This window comes from Coturnix japonica, chromosome 31 (genome assembly GCF_054131305.1).
Source record: "Coturnix japonica strain WE chromosome 31, WE-NBRP24, whole genome shotgun sequence".
NCBI lineage: Eukaryota > Metazoa > Chordata > Aves > Galliformes > Phasianidae > Coturnix > Coturnix japonica.
Genome location: NC_140693.1, coordinates 4412486 through 4433317, shown reverse-complemented (window position 1 = coordinate 4433317; position 20832 = coordinate 4412486). Strand labels below are relative to the sequence as shown.

At 43.6% G+C, this 20832-nt stretch overlaps 1 long non-coding RNA gene across 1 annotated transcript; it reads right to left on the bottom strand.

Annotated features, from left to right (window-relative positions):
- Positions 1 to 18402: 18402 nt before the first annotated feature.
- On the bottom strand, positions 18403 to 19753 carry LOC146755670 (uncharacterized). Its single transcript, XR_014937957.1, has 2 exons — positions 19583 to 19753; positions 18403 to 18671 (listed from the first exon to the last, which is right to left on the bottom strand). It is a non-coding gene; the product is annotated as an uncharacterized LOC146755670 (long non-coding RNA).
- Positions 19754 to 20832: the final 1079 nt, after the last annotated feature.

Sequence of the window (20832 nt, the reverse complement as noted above, 5' to 3'; positions counted from 1 at the left end):
TTTGAAAAATCTTCAAGGTTGAAAAAGCCGGTCACAAGTGGCATCCCTCAGGGGTCAGTCCTGGGACTGGTGCTCTTCAACACCTCAATGACAGACGGTGGCATTAAGTGCTACCTCAGCAAGTTTGCAGATGATACCAAGCTGAGTGGTGCCATCGATACATTGGAAGGAAAGGAAGCCATCCAGAAGGACCTGGACAGGCTGGAGAAGTGGGCCTGTGTAAAATTAATGAAGTTCAGTAAGGCCAAGTGCAGGGTGCTGCACTTGGGTCAGGGCAGCCCCAGGTATTTATACAAACTGAGGTAAGATCTCCTTGAGAGCAGCCCTGCGGAGAGGGACCTGGGGGTCCCACCAGGAGGTGGATGAGAAGCTGGATATGAGCCATCAGTGTGCACTTGCAGCCCAGAAGGCCAGCTATATTTTGGGATGCATTATAAAAGGGGTGGCCAGCAGGGAGAGGGAGGTGATTGTCCCCCCTCTGCTTGGCACTTGTGAGGCCCCATCTGGAGTGCTGAGTCCAGGCCTGGGGCCCTCAATACAGGAAGGACATGGAGCTCTTGGAGCAGGTCCAGAGGAGGCCACTAAGATAGTCAAAGGGCTGGAGCACCTCTTCTATGAGAAAAGGCTGGGGGAACTAGGCTTGTTTAGCTTAGAGAAGAGAAGGCTCCAGGGAGACCTCATTGCAGTCTTCCAGTACTAGAAGGGAGCACTTAGGAGGGGGAATGCCTGTTTATGAGGATGAATAGGGATAGGGCAAGAGGGAATGTTTTTAAACTAAGACAGGGGAGGTTTAGATTAGAGATTAGGAGAAAGTTTTTCACCCAGAGGGTGGTGATGCACTGGAACAGGTTGCCCATGGAGGTCGTGGATGCCCCATCCCTGGATGTGGCTCTGGGCAGCCTGATTTAGAGGCTGGCGGCTCTGCATGTGGTGGGGGGATTGAAACTAGATGATCATTATGGTCCTTTCAAACCCAGGCCTTTCTGTGACTTTGTTATTCTACGATTCAGACTCAGCTCACAGTGGATAGATGTTAGTGGGCTTTTGATTAGAACCAATTGCATCATCTGCTGCATCTCGCAACACATAAAATGTGATTAGTTTTCCATGTTGCAGAGGTAAAGCAATGGCAGCCCTCATCTAAACACTAAAGATGATAAAGGATGTGTTGATAGATTTTATTTCTTAATAGAACCACTGATACGGTTGGTGAAGTTTCAGATCTGAAGAGCTTTTGTTTCTGAAACATTGCCAGTGTTCTTCCAGTGCATTAGGCAGCAAAGCACAGGATCCTGCCTCTGCTGTGAACATTCAGCGCCTCTGTCCTCATAGCACCACAGCCCCAGTGCTGTGCTTCACATGGGCAGCGGTGCTTCTGTCCTGAGGAAGGGCACAGCCAGTGGGGAATCCCAGTCATTGGTTTCTACAACTGCCTCACAAAGCTGACTCTTCTGCAAGTGTCAATTTGATTAAAAAATATAATAATAATAAAAATCCTTTGTAAGACAGAAACATTTGTGTTCTCTTGCTTTAGAATTGCAAAACAATGCATCCAGGAAGAAGTTCCTTTCACCCTGAGCTGAGCTGCTGATAATGCATCTAAGCCTTAAACATGTAAGGGATTGCTCTGGCTAATTACGTGTTTCACACTTTTTAATTGCAAGCCAGAATGAAAAGTAAAAAGGCCAAAAATACAAAATGTTCCTGTGATTTTCAGAACAGCTCCATAAGCAGAGCTTTGCTGTGCTCTAACATAGGGTGTGCCAAATGAAAACAGCAGCACATTGCACACAGAATGGCAGAGTGGCTGTGGGTGAAGCTCAGGGAGCATCATGGCCCAGGAACCAACACTTACTGCTGCACAGGTGTTAATTCAAGCTTTCAGTTGTGGGTACAGTTAATAATGCATCAAAGAAGATCTGATGTATTACAGACATCGCATAAACTATTACTGAAAACTTGTCCTCCATATTTTCCCAAGGCTCACAATCCACTTTATGAGCCTCCAAGTTGTGTGTTTTTCCCATTCGGGTGTCCCCTTTGTGCTTTATTTATTTTCCCAATTTGTATGCATTTATTCAGTCTGCACTGTATAGCAGTTACTATTTATCACTGCTCCACATGCCATGAACTCTGCTTGGCAGCACTGAGCAGTCTGGAGGCCCCATTTGTCTCATGATTGCCTTGAAAGTCCTAAGCCACCACGGCCACTCAGAAATACACACTATTTTTTTTCCTGCAGGATAAATAAATAATTCAGCAAAATGAAGCATAAACATATTTTTTTTTTTTTCCCCTCAAATTTTGCTTAAATAAGAATCAAGAGTTTGGGAAGAATTTTCTCTTTTTTTGGAAAATGTTTCAGTTCTAATCCCCTTCTCATCTGCAATTTCAGGTCACCATTGCCTGCTTCTCCCAGTTCATTTCCATCTTTCCATAATGGAAAAGGGATGAAAAGAAAATGGAAGGAACAGAACACAGAACAAAAATATTGATTGATTTAAGCTTTCTTTTACTAGAAGTGGAAACTCACTGAGGAATCCCTTCCTCCAACTTTCTCTTCCTCTTCTCTTCTCTTCTCTTCTCTTCTCTTCTCTTTTTCTCTTCTCTTCTCTTCTTAGTATTTATCATAGGAATGTGGTGTAGTGGGCATGGTGTGATGGGTTGACAGTTGACTTGATGACCTTAAAGGTCTTTTCCAACCTTAATGATTCTGTGCGTCTATTTTTTATACAACATAATGTCCTGATGATGGCTATCTCAAGCTGGTTCTGCCACTGCCGTCCACCTGGACGAACCCCTGTGTGCTGATGCCCCTTCCCATCATCACCCAATCCCCTGGACCATAACCCATTTCCTCTCTCCCTGACCTCACAGAAGTTACACTAGCTTCACCGAGTGTCACCATCTCTCCATTTCTGCCTTTTTTAGGACAGAAGGGTCTGGCCCAAAGATAGCATGGGTGTCTGTTTTACAGTGTAACTGCCCTGAGTAAAACTGAAAAGAATTATTTCCTTTCATTATGCTGCATTGTCAGGTGGGAATCATCATCTGTTGATTGTCATTTAAGAGCACTTTCTTACAGCTGTCATGAAAGCAGTAAAGGTAGACAGCTGATCAGCCAGAAATTGCTAGTGAGCTGTCCTCCATTAGTAAAAGAGCAAAAGAGCATTATAGTTCTGTGTCCTGTCAGAATTAAGGCACTAACTGAACTGAGAAACTGTTCATCATTGCTGAAACAGAAAGACACAAAGATGGCATGATGTTTTCACCCCTGAGTTTTGTGGGATTTAGATATGATGTTTCCTGAGTACTAAGTGCAGTAAGTGTATGTAGCCTGAGCCATCCCTGGGGCAAGGCTGCTCTTTCCAGGGCTCTTAGGGTCACACAAGTTACTGGAGCCCAGCTGTGCGCTGTACTTACATGGGCACACCTCATATATAACCAAAACCATGGCATTACCGAGCATTATTGAAATCTTAGGAATCAGATTCATGATAATCCAGATCTCATGGCTGCAGCAGGCGCTCACCTGCTCATTCCCACTACTCATGGGAAAAGGCAGGATGCCCACTGCAGCTACATGTGCAAAAACATTGCTGGGAACCATAAGACTACAGCAAACAAATAACATTATCTCATACACAAGTTGTATTACTTCAATAATACTTGTTGCTGTAGTGGAAATGCTGTAGTGGCCTGAAGCAATGATGGAGCACATGGTGGGAAGGCAGAGCCAACCCAGGGGAGCTCTGACTGAAAGAGGTGGAACCAGGATCCTCCCCTTCCCAGACCTCATTAACGGGCTGGCAGTGGAGGTGAGTATTTCTTGTTGGAGATCGCTGTGTAGTTGAGGCTTTGAAAGAGTAGCCAGATTCTTATCTTTTTTTTTTTTTCTGTGTACACAGCTGCTCTGTTTGAGCATATCTCTGTTACAGCCTACAGTGCTGTTATTACTGCACTTTCTATTGTGTTTCTGTTGTAACACAAACCATGATTTTCTCCTCTAAAGTTGGTACTCACATGGGGAGTGTTCTTCATTTTGAAAGGTGGCAATTAAACTCAGTTTTTAAGTGTAACACTTAATGGACTTTACACAGTTCTGATCGTTGAGATGCAGTTCCCCACAGAAATGTTGCCCATTTCCACGTGGTGCTTCCCCCACCCTGTGCTGCTGCTGCCCAGGGAAACCCTTGTTGCTTGGGATCCCACCCAATCTAATGCCATCCCCTGACCCCATGGACAACACCTGCTCCTGCAAGTTGCAGCTATAAAACCCTTAATTGTTGCTGTTACTTAATTATGTTATATTATAATGTTACCTTAATTGTTACTCTCCTCTCTGCTTAGCTGGTGCTTCGGGATCTGTGTACTTTCTGCTCTCCACTCTTCATTGTCCTGTGCTTTGGGTCTGGGTTCTTCCCTGCAGTCTGTTCGTAGCAAACGGTGCTGCTTGCTCCCAGTGGTGTCCTAGCAGTGTCCTAGCATCACTCCTTCCCCTAGGCTGTGCCCTGTAGCACAGTCAGTGTTTTGCTGTGGGTGAGGTGTGTTGGGAGCTGCAGGAAGCAGCACTGCTGTCTCTTACCTTTACTGATTAAAAAAATAATAATAATAAAAAATGTTCACAGAGATGCCTAATTCCTGCAGCATATTTGGATTTCCTTAAGTTTTTTATAAAGTTCTCACCAAATGTTCTCTGCAAAGTAACAGTGCTGTGGGATGTGTGGAGAGAGCATTTGTTGTCTTTTGTTTCTACGTAATATATTCAGTATATATTGTTCATAGATGTTGGGAAAATTTCAGCTCCAAACATTTTGCTCAGTTGTCTTTTAATCCCAGAAAGAGACTGAAGAGAGCCTTCATCTTTCTGTATTTGTATCCCTGTGGGGCCTCAAGATTCTGGGGAGCACAGTCCCCTGAGCCCCGACACTAATGAGCCCTTCCCCTTTCTCCATTGGCTGAGCTACTCAGGGTTCACGTTCTCCTTGATTCACCAGTTTGTTGCTTTGCCCAACTAGAACCATGTTTGTATCCTGTAAAGTCTCGCTTTTGCAAACAAGATTTACTTGCAGGTGCTAAGCTAGCATCTCCTGCCATATATTTATAAGATAAGATTGCTTAACCAGATCCTTGGGGCTGAAATTCTTCTTTTCAGCTTTTTCTATGTCTTGTTTTGAGGGGACCCCATATCCTTCCCAAATTTTATTTTGCAAGGACACTTCATTCTTGTTTCTCCTTCAATAGATAACCTGGAAAACTCAGTACATAGTGGGAACACAAAGCCTGCAGATGATTCAGCCTATGCTGAAAAACTTCCATTGCTAGTGGACTTCATCACTTTCTCTCTTGATACTTAGTTGTGTGAGGTCCTTCTTTCATGCCTTTGGTGTCGGCTTTAAATAATCAGGTATAAAATCACTGATGAAGTTTATACTGCTGAAACAAAAGGCAGAGGTTTATAGTGAACTGTACACAGTGCATAACTAGGTATCTGGTATTTCTGCAAGAAGCAAATGAAATGTCATCACTGCAAATATTTGATACTGAATCAGGTCTTGGAGACAGCAAGAGGCAAATTGAATACTCAGAGTTTGAGGCAGCGCTGTCTGGTTTGGCCTCTGCCCTGCTCTGTGCAGCCATGATCCTGCCAAGCTGGAAAATGTGATGGTGAACTTCACAAAGGACATAACCAAATGTAATGGAGTTCTTCAGCACAAGGAAGAGGTGTCTATGCAAAAGATAAGGTATGGGAAGAGGGAAGGAAAACAATTGAGAAACATTCTGCACTGCATCTTGCAGCACATGAACAAAGCAGACCAGCAGCAGCACTTCTTGAAGCAGTCTCTGCTGCTTGCCTGGAAATTCACTGTTAGAAATACAGATTGCTCCTCTTCTGGGCAGGGCTGATAAACAATCTCAGTGCGGATTCCTTTTCTCTCATTAGGCCTCGTTTTTTCTGCTATATTATTTATGACTTATCTGAAAGAACAATAATTGCAGGATTGTTCAGTGATTTATGTGTCACGAGTAGTGCACATTTACTGTTTCCTTTGTACTTCCCCTTGCTTCACTGGGAGAGCAAGATGTTTATTGCATTTCAAATGGAAAGGACGCTGTGCAGCAGCACAGCGCATAGAGGCCTGTTGGCTGAGCATGTCCCGATGTCACTCCAGGACAGCAGCCCCCAGCCTTGCAAAACTCATCCGAGCACTGAAACACCTGGTGGGGCAACCCAAGGACTCCTGTGGAACTTTTCTGCAGAGGCAACGGGGGGAGGGGGTGAAGATTGAGTTGGGGTCCTGTGGCACAAGCGGGGGGACTGGGGGTAGACCTCTGCCTTCCCTGAGCTGCCTTGTTCCTTCTCCTAGACCTTGTAGGGGGTTGGGGCTGGGCAGTGCTGGGGGCTGCCCTTCCTGCCACCTCCCACTGCTTCTCTGTGAGCGTTCTGTGGTGCAGTCCAGAGGTGATCAGCTTAATGAAGGAGATGCGTATTGCTCTTGGCAGGTACCACTAAGCAGTTACTAGGAACCCAAACCTGCCATTATGGTGGGTCTTTTTATTTGGTTGGTTAGTTTTTTGTTTTGTTTTTAATTTATTTTTATCTCACATCTTTCTCACTGAAAGACTGAGCCTGGGCTGAGAATACGATGATTTCCCTGTGATTAACTGCCTTCAGGCAATGGGACCTCAGCCCCTGGCCTGGTCCTGGCTCCCATTTCCCACCCCTCAAATGACCCTCTGGTTCAGTGCTGATCCCCAACTCCAGTGCAGTCCCTCTCCATTGGTGTTTTCATTTTTTTTTTCTATTTCAGAGACTTCATAAAGATGGACTGAGGCTTTTGTAGCATGACAAAGACAGAAAGAAATGTGGGTAATAGGAAATAGGAGCGTGTGAATGGAGAAAGCTTGATTTCACAAACTTTGAGATAATTAGAGAATGCATGAATAAAGTCTTAGGCCCAGAATGCGGTTTGCAACTAAATTCATTTTTCCTGAAAAAGAGGCAAAATTGGATGACTTTTCTCTGTGTGGCATCATTAATACTTGAATGTTACACAAGTCTGTAAGCATCATCCTCTAATAATGGCTTTTCAATTGCTGTAGCAATGCAACAAACTGCCTGTCGCTGAGAAGTGGGTCTCTGACTGTGCTTTCCCACCCCATCAGCTGTGTGTTGTTTCGGCACTGGCTTTGTGCATTCAGCTCCCACAGCCCGTTAGTGTCTGTCACACCCTCCCCACCACCTCGCAGCCCCATCTGTGTGCTGGCAGCACTTACTCCCTTCCACTGTTGTGTAACTGCAGACCTCTGCGTTCAGAGGTGAAGAAGTCACAGAGTCACCCGCACAGAGTGCAATTGGTTTTCATAAATACCATTCATTATGCAAATTCTGTATTTACAGACAGCATTAAGGTAAAGTGAATGTGAGGAGCAGAGTAATAGAAACTGTGCTTTTGACATCAGGCAAGAATATTTGACAGAAATGGATTAGTAAATGAGTACAAAGATGTTTAGAGAATGGTTGCATGGCCCTTTTTGGCTGAGAAGTGCCACAGCCTGAGCAGAGCAGAGTGGCAGTGGGTGGGTGTGCAGGTTCTGCTGAGGAGGGTCTGTCCCCCCCCACTCCACTGCTGAGCTGCAGGATCCAGATCTTCCTTCATCCTTCCGGAGTCACACATGTCAGTACCCACCTCTCACTGGAGCAAATGTATGAACCATTCAACTAATGTCATTGCAAGCATCCTGTAGCTTCATAGTCTAGAATCTTAACCATGGTCTCCATTCTTTAAAGCAAACAAATCTACTGCTCTGGCTGTGCATATTTGTTTTGATTTTGTTTGTCTCCTTATCTGCTCCTTCCTGTGGAGGAATCAAACATACCAATTTACTCAGTGTAAAGGGATCAGCTGGAGCCTTGTAAAAGTGAGGCAAACGCTCCATTTCCCTCTCTTCATGGCTGCATTAGGTATGGCTCTGCGTCCCATGGCACCTGTACCTCTACACACTGTTGGTGTTAGGGCAGGATGTGATACAGATGTGGTGCAGGTGCTTGGTGGTCAGTGCAGGGGGTCCCACAGAGCCATGTCAGTGGGGTTCTTGTCCTGGCAGCCCCCCAAAGGGCCATCAGTGAAGGAGAGATGTCAGAGCCATCCCTCCCACAAAGAAGTGCCTCCACTCCAGGCCCTCCCCATGGGACACTGCAGCCCTGGCCAGAGCTCTGGGCCAGAATGGGGTGGGGGCCCCGATGCTCCAGTTGTGCCCCAGGGGGCTGCCAGGGCTCTGCTCCCCACTCTCGGAAACCATGTGGAGCTGCCCATAAATCCTGCTATGGCTGCAATGGTGCTGCACCATCACCTTCAAGCCTCTGTGGCCTCGAAGGACCATGGCTGGTGATTAAAGCTACATAGAAATCTGCTTCCCGTGCTCACGTATTTTTTGCCTGCAATTATAACTTCAGGCCTGACGTATAAATTACTTTTTACTGCTGGAGCAGAAAATGTCTCCATTAATTTTGATATAGTATAAGTGCAGGCAAGGCGGATGTGATTTACAAAATGTGATTTTGTCTATGAGGTTTAAAACTATAGTGTCACCTCTGGGTTTTATTTAGCAGCACTGAAGTCAGAGTGTGATGGAGGTGAGCATTATCTTTTCCTCTATCAGCGATTGTGCAGCCTATGAGTGCATTCCTTATCAACCCTACCTAATTTTATTTTAGGAATCCAAAAATACCAAACTGAAAGTACCATTAGAAATAACAGTAGTTTTAAAATGAGAGTAGGGTTATTCTCTTCACAGTTACTGACCTTATTTCTTGCTGACACCTGACAAAGGTGGGACTAAGAGAATCTTCTCATCACCTTTGTGGGGGATGTAGGAGTTGAGAGCATATAGAATCTTCCGTCCTTCTGACATTGAAACTGCCCCCAGTTTAATAAAACTATTAGAAGTTACACCAGAAATCATAAAATTTCCCTTCTCCTTTGCGTTATTGACCTGGCTTTACCAATCTCCAGAAGAGGGTTCTGGGCTTTAGCATCTGCCAGGCTCTGCCTCAACCCCCACCACTGTGCAGGATCTGTACCAACATCCGAGGTGACAGTGTTTTTGTATGGAACCATCATGGTCTTTGGTCAGACAGGAAGATGTGAAATGACTGATGACTCAGAAATGTACATGCTCATCATGCAAAATTACCTCGCAGCCACCTGTGTAGGGCACATTTCCTTTTCCCTGGGGCTCTACATGTAATATCCTATTACAAGGAAGCAGTAAGAGAACAGAGCATGCTATCTATAAAATCTCTAAATATAGTTCAGCAATAATGCTGCTGCTTTCTGCAGATTAAAAAACGGACTGTTCAATCTGTAACACTAATACAATCAAGCACAGTCATGAGCAGCATCATTCACACTGACTTGATTAGTGAAAAACAAAGCAGAGTGCTAATGAAGGCTCTGACAGCATTTGTCTCTGTGTTAGGATGGGATGATGTGTCTCTTCTGCAAGGCTGTTTAACTCTTATGGACTTCCTGATCTTAGGAAAATTTTCTTCTCTTTGTTTGAAGAACAGTGGAAAGATGTTATGAGCAGCCCGAAAGACTTCTGCAGATCAAAACATGGAACAGTTTAAGGGAATCCTGTTCTGCTTTATGGTTCTGGAGCAGGGTGGATTTGGGACAGTTTGGGAGGATTGGGTGGGATGGCTGCATGTGTGATCCATGAGCACCCTGGAAACAGCTTGCACTGATAAAACTGGTAAACAAATCCAACTGTGAGAAAAAAAAAATTAAAAAGTTAAAATCATAGAATCATGGAACCACCAAGGCTGGAAAAGACCTCCAAGATCATCCAGCCCAAACATCCATCCACCACCAATATTTCCCCACCGAACTATGTCCCTTAGTGATGCACTACATGTTGCCTCCAGGCAAGGTAACTCCATCACCGTGGCAGTCAATTCCAGTGCCACTCATTCAGAGAATATTTTTTTCCTGACATCCAACCTGAACCTGCCCTGGTGCAACTTGAGGCCAGCCCCTCTTGTCCTATTGCTAGTTATGTGGGAGAAGAGGCCAACCCTCACCTGAATCAACTAAGTTAGTTGATAAATCAATTAAGTCAATTGACAAGATGTACTAGAACATGACAATGAGTAGTTACCCCCAGAAATAATTCACCTGCTGTAACAAGCCCAGCAAAGGAAGTACCTGCTTGGGACTGATGACAAAAAGGCCAAGACAGACCTCTCCCAACCTGCAGAGCACTGCCTGCACAGCTCTGCTGTAGGGCACAGCTCCTTGGGTCGCTCCTGCACAGTGCCATCCCCACTCACTGCTCTGCCCACTCAATGCCAGGATCACACCATGCACCACCACTGTCACAGCAGAGTCAGGCTTCAGGACTGGTTTTGTGGTGAGGAAGCACATCACTGTGATGATAACTCCTTGCACATATGAGTGGCATTTCCCTGTGCATTCAGTGCCTCAAGACATGGCTGTTATCCTTTCCCCAGCTCCCTGAAATGTGTTTGCCCACCTGGCTACAAGAGGTGAGTTCCTTCATGGCTCACAGCTGTTGGCTGCTGAGGGCACAGCACTGCCTCACATCTGACGTGCCTTCCCCTCAGCAGTTTGTGAGCAATAATGTGAGTGCTGTATCAGCCCAGCTGTGTGCTTGACATAAGCAATGAGATACGGGGGGGCCACAGCTGAGGGTGCAAACTGCGTAACCTTTGTGTGTTTTCCAGAAAAAACAGCTGTCCTGTGCAAGATCTGCACATGTTGCTCACGATGCTCTGAGCTGGAACTGGGCCCTGAGCAGTGCAACGTGGGCATGCCCTGTAACCAGCTGACACTGCCCGGCTCCATGCGTGGTGCTTGTCCTGGCAGAGCTCATCTCTAAACTCTCACCAGTGCCTGGTCCTCAGCTGAGGGTGGTTCTGTTTACCCACCTACAAACTTCATCTTAAGCCCAGTCTGAGCACACATCAAGCTGCCAACAACCCTCACATTGGCTTCAGACTGTTTATTGGACCAGGTGTGATTTTTTTCCCTTTTCTGTAGTATCCACCCAATTTTGTCTGCCCAAAGTCTTGATACTAGTGCAGATCAGGGGCACACTCTTTCCCCGTTGGAGAGGTTTTTGCCTAGATACATACATCAGGATCAGTTCTTTTTGTCCCATCGTGTGTTGTATTTTTCAGTCCTCAGAGAATTTACTATTTCTGCTGGCTTGTTTGAAATATTCAGTTTGTTCTGTTTTCCCTTCACTTGATTGTGCTCCTCTGGTGCTGCCTTTGCTCCATTATCTGTCTGATGCAGAGACACAAGGCACTGGACAGTGGTTTACACATGATCCAGAACTTCCCTCAGCCTTTGAACCCTTCACTCAAATACCCGTCTGCGTTTGTCAGACACCTCCATCGCACCACTCACATGTGCAGTAATAACAGTCTGGATCCTTTCAAGTATCAAAACTGACTCCCACTGGAAATCAGTCATCAGACAGACAAGAGACAGGCAGGATAGCAGAGAGCTGCCTGCCAACATTTTTTTCTATAAAAGCTCATGGAAGCAGGCAAAATATAAATGACTTGTCAAAGACAGCTTAAGGAGAGATACTGAGAATATAATTATGGCCACACAAATTGCAAAGATTGCTGCTGTGCGCTCAGAGAAGGATGAGTGTGAGGTACATGCTGGGGGTCAGAGCTCTGCTTTGCTCCCATGTCATGCCCACAGTACTATCTTTTCATTTATACATGAATGACTGAAGTCTTTCCTTATTAATATTTTAATTAACATTTATTATATATATATATATATTTTAATCATCTTTTTCTCCCAATCTTAGGCTATCTTCATAAGGTGTTTGACTACCTATTTCCTTTCCTGTCACTTGCATGAAGAGAGGAAAAAACACGTGGGGATGTCCTCAGAACAGCCACTGCTGGAAAACAGGGCACTGACTTTTCCTCAAAGTTCTCCTACACTGGTGACTTCTGCCACCACTAAGTTCGCTGTTGGGAAGCTTAGTGCACTTTGTCCTGTCTTGCTGCAGCGCCTCCCATCTCTTATAGCCATCTCTTGCCTGAGGGACTCAGATCTCTTCCCTTGGCTCTAAATGAGAAACACCAGGAAACAAGTCCTCCTCTGGGGCAGGCCAGGTGAGAGCCAGTGGGTGCCTCCCTGCTGCTAAGTAGTTCAGGACATTGTTCTCCCAGCACAGACCTCCAAACAGTGATAACGTGTGGAAGATAAGGCTGAAGGACTTTGTCAAGGCAAGCTTGGATTACTACATTTTTTCTGAGGGGGAAATAAACCACCACCACCAACAACAATAACAACAACAACAAAGCTTTATGACTGAGAGGACGCCTGCATCTCTGGTACAAACTAATTTTGTTTTGGATTTTAGTGTGCAGGATTGTAAATATTTTAATTGCATTAAATTTCTCCTTTAATGAACAAACAGCTATATAATTACAGGAGCATATTCACATCTCTGCTGTAATGGTTGTTTAAGCATTTTAATTCTGCACTATGTTTGCAGGGTTGGACTCCTCTCTGAGAAAGTAATTTTGGGTGCAGAACAGTTCACAAGCCCTTACCTCAGGAGTGTATTTTCCCTTTAATTTACCCAGGAATATTGTGAAAGTTTGGGTATGTGCCCAAAGCCAAGCTTTGTCTTTCTGTCCTTTGATTACCTTGTCTGCACCTCCCTAAAGCCCAGAAGCGTCTACAGATGGTCAAAAGCAAATTTCCAGCCTTCCACAGAAGGCCTGTGGCTGTAAGTTCTCTGCTATTCCTTGGTAGATCACATTATTTGGTTTTATAAACACTGAAGTAGAAAGCACTCAGATGCTGCACTTAGCAGCGCTGGTGTCTGGCACAAGATGGGCTGTATGATTTTGTACTGACACACACACCCACTACCACTTCCACTCAATGCAACTTCCTTGTGTCTCACCAAGTAACAGCCTGTTCTTGTCCAGTAATGTCTTCATCTTCCTTTTCTCCTGCTGCCCTTCCAGCAGTGACCATTACACATCGCTTTGCCTATGAGGGTCTGCTGCATCTTCAGTCCTGCAGTGTGCTACAAACTGCACTTTGTTAAGAATGGTCTCAGGATGTGCATCCTTTCATGCCAAAATCAGTTTTATAGTTTTCTTTTGTTGTTTCTTTAAATACTACATATGATTTCTTTAGATACAATATTAGCCTAATTAATGAGTGTGAGAAGAGAAACATTTATCCAGTGCCCCTTACTACCATAACATACACCTTTCAGCAGTTTTAACATTCTTGGCACAACACATATGGAGCTGGAAGGAATCAGTGGCCTGAGAGCAACTCACATCATATTGCTCCATAGGTTTGCATATAGAGCAGTGAAACAAAAACACAGGAGCTAAAGCACTGAGGTATTTTTTTCCTGGGCTTGATAGCTTAAAAAATGAATGAATAAATCACCGCATTGTTGAATGAAATGATGCAAGTATTGTGCCATCTGGCTCAGCAAGGAAGTTACTCACAACAACTGTTTTAAAGTGAAAATTGCAGTGACTGTCCACAAGCAGTAGCAGTAGACAGTTTCAGAAACAGTTTGTATCTTTAGTTATAAAAAAGATGTTAGCCCTTCATCCTACTGAAAATGTCAGACATGTATGTGTTGAATTTCTTGTTCTGTGAATCTAATGTGACCTACCAGGCTGTCACGGACTGAAGCTTGTACAGATGGAATCCCTTGCTGTCAGGCCCAGTTATTGTCAAGTCCACCAAAAAACCTTGCTGGTCATTCTCTTGTACTTCTTCCAAAACACAGGAATTCCCAGTTTCCTCAGGTCCTGCCCAAAGCACCTGGCACAGTTTAACTGCGATGGGCTTTGCCCAGTGCCAGGGGATCTTGTAGGCACGAGGAGCAGATGGATGTTGAAACTGGAAGGGACAAAGGAAATAGCCCCTGGTCTCCTGTTAGCACACTGGAGTAACCATTTATACTGTCAAATACTGCTGAGATTTAGTAAGTGCTTCAATAAGCAAATGATGGGAGGCACCTGTTAATTCTTCTTCTAAAGCAGAATTATTTTCCTTCTGACTCAGGAAACAGACATATGAGCCCGACTTTTCCCTCGTAACTGTCAATTTCATCAGATTCATTTTGGAATAACAGATCTATCTGAAATCAGAAATAGAAAGCACCAGCCATATTTCAGACAGTGGATCCTATGTTAATTCTTTGTTGTTGCTTTGTTTTTTATTTTTGAAAAACAGAAGTTAATTTACTTATTTGGCTTTTAGATTCACAGTCGATATAACAGAAGATGGATAGGAGATTAAGTGTGGATTCCAAGGGGAGTTTTTCAGAGATTTTCATATGAGCAGTTTCTGTGGCTAATGGAGTTACTAACAGTACATTTAGGACTTGGTTAGTGTAGGCATTATAAAAAATCGAAGTGTGAAAGTTGAGCAGAGACCATAGGGCAAATGGGAATTAACTTGCTCAGGTAGACAGTTGTAAGATGAAAATTCAAGGCAGTAGCTGGATCTAAACACATTCAGGCAATGACAGAGTGCAGAGGTGAGTACGGAAATAGGGAGATGTAAATAGCTGATGGCATAAACAGTGCCAAGCTTGATTATTAGTTGAGAAATACATGGAAGAGATGGGCTGGCAGGGAATCAATTGCCCATTCATTCCTTATGCTGATGAGCTGATTACTCAGTGGGCTTTTGTGAGAGGAATCCATCGCTCTCCACTGTGCTATGTTTTTGGGGAATCAAACTAACTGGGAACAGCTGGGACAAAGTTTGCAAGTGTTTGGTCATTGGTATAAAACAGATGAAAGTCAGTCTGTATTGCTTGTAAAGTAATTTTCCAGCTGGTGGAAGTATGAATTATGATAGGAAAGGCAAATAGGATCAGTTATAGGATTATATTTAGAATAAGAGGGATTAATGCATGTAATTTTGATGCAAAATAATGAACTAGACAAATGTGAGGAGCAAAGGGGGAATGGCAGAGGAGCAGTGAAAGCAAACCAAGATCATAGAGGGTACATACAGATGTGGCCGAGTAGACGGAAGGGAGGGAAGTAGATGAGAAATTTACTGAGGGTCATAACAAAATGAGACTTTTACAAGAGGTGGTGAAGTCCTGTGCTCCAGTTTTGGCTTCTATTGACTCCATGTGAAGATGAAGGCAGTGAAATGTCTCTGATAGGCACAGCAGGTCTCCCATTGGCATGAGGGGTTCCCTTGTTGTGAGGGAAAGGTTTGGGATCAAAGAGTTTGCCTGCCTGAATTCTTTTGAACTCATCTGTTGCCTGTAGCCTTGCCAAATAAGGCAACACCATGGTTAGCCTGTGCAGGCAGTTCTACCCCACTGTCAGAAGCTTCTTTGAATGAGATCAGAGACAAAAATTTCAGTAGGTCTTCTCACAACAAAGTGGGAACCCTAAACAGAGCCTATAGCACTGGGGAGGCAAGAATTCTGGCTCATGTGAGGGCTGAGCCCCATAATTTGCCAGACTGGACATACTGTAACTCTAAACCCATTTCCAGATTAATTACACAAAATCTGCAAACCACTGTAAAATCATTTTCATCTGCAGAAAATATATTATGGTATTTCCTCTTCTTCTCAGATTCAGTGAAAGCAAATTTTCACATTCTCCTCTGAACAGACATTGCCAGGAAAACACTTTTGAATGTGATGTGTGTTATTCTCCCATAATTCAATCCTGTACTCTGAATGCCACAAGTGTCTCTGTTATTTTGTCTTTCATTAGGCTGCGAACTCAGATCAGGAACAGTGTCTCCCCATGCACTTGCAAAGTACCAGGAAAACCAATGACTGTGTGCTGTGAATGATGAATGTGAAGCTCACTTGACCGCAGACAGTGTAGGCCAAGGGCAGTTCTAAAAAACAACTGCCTGATGAAATACTTGTGTTTCTTTGTGACGCTGAGTTCAAAATGCTGTATAAGAACCAACAGCTTGAAAGAAAATAAATATTTCTATTCTTCATTTGCTTCAGGTTTAGGAGAGGGTGACCCAAGACTTCAATTAGGGTTACATCTATTCCAGAGTGAAGAACGAGCAAAGCAAATAAGCAGGCAGGCCTGGGAACAGACTTCTCAGAATGATGCAAAGATGATACACAAAAAACTTACAGGAACAATGTGTCCTAAGACACCTTCTATTTCTATGAATGTAGATCAAGTATAATAATGTGAGATTTTTAAATGAGTTAGTCTGATGGAGACCTTTATATTGCACATCTTTACTTCCATATTCCTTGCTCTCGGATTTCTGGTTATATACTGCTGGTTAAATGCTGCTAGCATTCTTCTTCTTGATATTTCTCTGGCTTGAATAACTTCTGCCATTACAGAATCAGTCTTGTCTGGAATAGAGGAGTCCTATTTCTATGATTTCACTATGTGTCTTTATGAAAGAAACATGTACCAGTCTTCAATTTGTTTTTGTTTCAATCTATATAGGACTTTCAGGACCCATTCCCAGATACAAATATTTGAGATTTTCAGTTCTGAATATCCTGTCTCAAAATACCCTGCAATGTTAACTTAAAATTCCATGCTTCAGTAGGAAGCCTCATGAATACCTGAATTAACTGAATACTTATAGAAAGCTGATACATGCAAAACTCATCCTATGAATTACACAAATGTTACCTAAAAGTGATCCTCACATGGTGCTTTCCCAGATTTTTACATGTATGTTACCAGTGCATCCAATGATGTGATTTACGTTGGAATGGTTTTATTGGTCAGTTTTTGCAACTTTGGTCTTTTTTCTTGATCAAAGAATTTCCATTTTTCTCCACTAGAAAACAGACACATTGAAGACTGCTTCGGTGTCCTAAAGATGTATTGAATCGAGCTAACACAGTATTTTCTGGGTAAACTAAGCACGTGAAAAGTGATCTTGCTTTTTTATTTAAAATTAGACAAATGCTCATGAGCTCTGGGTCTGCTTCCAAGTTGAAGAGAAGTAGTTTTATTGATTTTAGTGCTCTCGATAAATTAGGAACGTGCTGAGAAAAATGCTCCACTCCCATGAGTTTGGAATTTATTTTCAAACTGAAGGGAATGTTTGCTGTGTTTACTGTGGTATTCAGGCACTGGGTTCCTTTCATCTTTCTCAAGATGCAGCTATATACAACTAGAGGATGCAAAGACAGTGAAGCATTTGTTGCTTTGTTTGTTTTGTTTTTGCATATACTGAAGGTTTTATTTCATCACCCACTTTCATGGAAGAATAATTCAGAATTAGTTCAAAGTAAAGGAGGCCTGAACTCCTTCCTTCCTCTAGCTCAGCAGAAACCAACATTTTTGGAAGATTTGCAGAGGAAGGAGCGCAATGAAAAATGATCCCACTGAGTCTGGAGTCCAACCTGTCATTGATGCAATCCACACAAAAAATCAAAGCCAACCTTCCACAGACATTCTTTGACTGAGATGAGCACCACATGCAGATTGAGGAGCAGACCTCGGTGATTACATTGCTCTGGTTGTGATAAAAGAAGGCAGCACTGGGAGGGATTCCCTCTGCTGGTCCTGGGGGGCCACAGTGATTCTTAGAAGGTCATCCTGCCTCTCTGGTCTGGGCTTGAGAGTGAAGGAGAGCAGTGTTGTGTAGATGAGCAAATCTATCTCATTTACCATTTCATGTTTTGAGAATGAATGAAAACAACTGAAAATCTGTCTCCACAACATTCTCATATAAATTATTTATATCAGGATTGTTTTCAGCCCATAGAGACTGCAAAGCAGTAAAGGTTCATCCGATCCCACAGGGATGGGCTGGCTGCTCTGATGGGGCACTGCCTGGGCTCAGCTCCATGCTCCCCCAGCAGCCCGTGCAGGCAGGCAGCAGTCAGTGCCTGCAGTCCATGCAGCCCCAGCACAGCACAGCCGGCGCACAGAAGGCTCAGCAGGTGCCGTTTCCCCCTCCTCCTCCTCCCAGCTCAGCACCCCGCAGTTGTCTCCACCAACTCTCCCGTGCAGCGTTAATGTGAGGGAAAACTGTGGCATCACCATGGTGCAACTCTGACTTCCCCTCATCCCTGATCAGTTCTCAGACAGGTGTCAAAAGAAACATGATTTCAGGAAAAAAGGGCATTAAGATGTCAGTATAGAGACAAACTCAACTTAGACTGTGAGCACATCTGTATATTCTTGATTATCTTTTTAAGAAAACTAAAAGAAATATTCCTGAGTGCGCCACTGGAAATAGTCAGCAAATAAGATTCAGTGTTCATGGAAGAAACCTCTATTATCTCTGAAACAAGTTAGCATAGCACGGGCAGTCAGCAGCCAGTGCTGCATTTACACACTTAGAATGAGAAAAGGAAAACCTGAAATTTCACACAGCATTGAAAAGAAAACTATTTTTGATATCTTAAGGCAGATGCTGGGTCGTGGTCTGATGTGTTGTGGTTCAGAAATAAAATAGGTCTTTAAAAGGAACAACAGCTCTCTTTTCTCTGGAGGAGAAGTTCAGTGAATCCTTTCAATTTCCAAAGGCGTAGAGGTCAGACTGCCCCGTGCCCTCACTGTGTGCTTTCTGCATGAGGCTGAGATGACTTGTGTGATCTCATAGGCATGGGCTGCTTTAAAGACTGCTTTATGCAGTACATTCTGCCTGGAAAAGCAAACTTACTTTTAGTATTCCTTCACACATGATTTTGCACAGACGGCTTCCCAGGGAGTTGAACTCAGCCTGCACTGTGAATGGTTTGAAAAATGTCTATTATTTAAAAGTTTCATTGTTAGAACTAAACCCGAACTGTTAAGAAGGAGCCTCAGCCACAACCAAGAACAAATTCAAACTCAACAAAAAGAATTGCTGGCCATCTCTCCCGTTCTTGTCTTTTAAAGCTACAATAACAACAGAAAAACAATAAAACACTTTCCAAGCTTGGGAGCACTTTAGCATCAGTCTTGCTGACAGGAGCACCTTCCTCAATTATATTTTCATCATCAGAGAAACTATGAGCCCACTGTAACTGGATAAAAGCCCTTCAAAATGAGAGCTTCCTTCAGTGTCTCACTCCCAATCAGAGGTGCTTCCACGTGGCAGCCTCCAGACCTCACAGTTTATAACAACACAGTGACACTTAATGACATTTCTCATCGCATTTCTGTCTCACATGGGGAGTGCACCACTGGAGGGGATGCACTAGGCCATGTGTGAACTGACTGGAGAAGAACTGGAAATACGTCATCACTGTTTTGTTTAGAAAAGTACTTCTGACAAAAAATCACAGGTTTTTTGTGACTTCATAGAAAGATTTCTTTCAAAAATATGAAGTAAGACCTGCATAAAAACTTGAACAAGATAAGCATGATTTTCAGGTTAGTGAAAATCAAGCACATTAATAGACAGCTCCTGGTTTCTGCATACAGAGCTGATTTTCTCTCCGTTGTCTCACTTGAGGGAAATTGAGCAATAAATGATGGGAACCAGTGGAGAGCATCCTCCTTCCAGGGCTGCAAACTACATTTGTCTCAGTTGTGCACACAGTCTGCATTCACACTATGGTGAGTGCTCACCTGTGAGTGTGCAGTTCAAGTGCTTGTCCGGATTTATTTCTTGGTTGTTAATGAGTATTCAGTTTAGTTGTTTACCTGAAATGCAAAAAGTAGAGATTGGAAGTTTATTGTCATGTGCAAAATTATTGAGGGTGCACTGGATAGATGCATAATGCAAGGGGCTTTGACTGGTTTGCCTACAGAGGAACCCACATTGGTGATTCTCTGAGCAGCAGCAGCAAAGCCTCACATGTGGAGGCTGACCAGATTGCAGAAGGGGAACAGGATACAAACAGTTTGAGGAGCTGCTTCACTGACATTTCCAACACTGTTTTGGTAAAGGCCTTCGCTAAGCACAGTGACCTGAGATAAGCACAGAGTCAAGTTTAACATGCCTGAGAGGAGGATCTGGAGAGGAGGATGTCAGAAGTGCTCCAGTGTTACCATGATGACTGGCTTCCCACTTGCCCCCCATTGTAGTTGCACTGCTTGGCACTGGAAGGCACCAGCCTGGAGCTCCGGCTGCAAGGCTCCGCCAAATGCAGGAAACAACAGACACTCAGAGACTGGTGAAGGGTCCTAAACCAACAGGCGGTACCACCCTCATTTGTAAATACAAGTCACCAAGCCCTGGCTTAGATGAGCCAGGATCCTGTTCACAGGACTACAGACTTCTGTGGAATAGCCATGTTCTTCTTTCTTTTTTTCTTCCTATTATAAATTTTGCAAACAGATCACTTAACCCAGAGCAGAACAAAACCACGTGTAATTAGCTGTGAAGTAAGTGACACCATTCAATTCATGAGAATTTTGTTTTCTGCTTGCTCAGAAGCACAGCACTCAGCACAGGATATGATCTGCAGTAAGAAAGGAACACATCTGACACATTGGAGTCCTACTGGGATTTGGCAGTTTATTTCCATGAGCTGATTGTCAACAGTGGGGGAATTAATGACCACGTTATAAGCAGTGTGCATCTGCACACAAGCACTTATGTTTGGCATGTATAGTGTCACACGTGCAATGAAATTAATTACAGAATTATGTGCAATTATGGTTATAAGTGTAACACATTAAGCAGTCTCTTGCCAACTATTTAATGCACGTACTCTCAGTAAACTCATTTTTTTCAAGGATTCACAACTCTTTTCAAACATATACTTCAATTTAAGCAGTTCCTGGAGTTAAAGTGGTTGACTTGTGATTTATACTCTGCTGATGGGGACATTTTTTTTTTTATTTTCATGTCCTTTTAAACTGCTTATTGTAAA